This window comes from Gracilinanus agilis, chromosome 1 (assembly GCF_016433145.1).
Source record: "Gracilinanus agilis isolate LMUSP501 chromosome 1, AgileGrace, whole genome shotgun sequence".
Taxonomy (NCBI): domain Eukaryota; kingdom Metazoa; phylum Chordata; class Mammalia; order Didelphimorphia; family Didelphidae; genus Gracilinanus; species Gracilinanus agilis.
The window spans coordinates 454,672,850-454,673,978 of NC_058130.1; positions in this window are offsets into that span (position 1 = coordinate 454,672,850).

Genomic DNA, 1,129 nt, shown 5'->3' on the forward strand with positions numbered 1-1,129 from the left:
TAAGCATAGAACAATACCTCACACCATATACCAAGGTAAAGTGAAAATAGATAGGTGATTTACAAATAAAGAGTTACACCACAAACAATTTCAGGGAACACAAAATAATTCACCTGTCAAATCTATAATAAGGAAAAATAAAAGTCAAAACAAGAAATAGAGAACATTAGGTCATATAAAATAGATAACTTTGACTACATTAAATTTAAAAGTTTCTGCATGAATAAAAGCAATGCCACCAAGATGAAAAGGCAAACAACAAACTGGGAAAATCTTTAAAACAAGTCCCTCTGGCAAAGACCTAATTTCTCACATATTTAGAGACATGAGTCAAATCAATTAGAATGCAAAGCATTTTGTAATTGACAAATAGTCAAGATATATAAACAGGCAATTCTCAGATGAAGAAATTTTAACAATCTCTAATTAGCTGAAAAATGTTGCAAATTAAAACAACAAATGAAGAAGAAAGTAAAGGAATTATTAGAAGCTTTTTTTTCTAATTATATGTCTATGAATCTGATGATATTTGTGTCATTAAAGGAATTCGTTGGCATTCCTTCCACAACTATTTTTCTGAATAGTTTTTTTATAATATTGGAATTAATTGTTCTTTAAAGTTTTGGTAGAATTCACTTGTAAATCCATCTTATCCTAGAGTTTTTTTTCCTTAGGGAGATGGAATTATATATATTATTATACCTTCTGATAATTTGGCAATTTATTTTTTAAAATATTAATCTATTTTTATTCATATTATAAGATTTGTTATCATATAATTGGCCAAAAGTATCTTCTGATAATTCATTTAATTTCTTATTCATTATTTGTAATGGTATCCTTTCACTTTTAATACTGGTAATTTACTTTACTGTTTTTCCTTTTTTCAATCAAATTAATGAACTGTTCAGCTATTTAATTTATTTTTATTAGTCAACTTTGTTTTTCAGTTCAATGATTTTTTCTATGATTTTTTCTTTGACCTACTCATTCTTTAATATAAATTGTTGTTTCCAATTTTTTCCCCACAGCTCTTTGTTCAGTTTAATTTCCATAACATTAAGGTTCAAAAGGGATGCATTTATTAGGTCTGCTTTTCTGCATTTGATTGTGAGGCTTTTATGTCCTC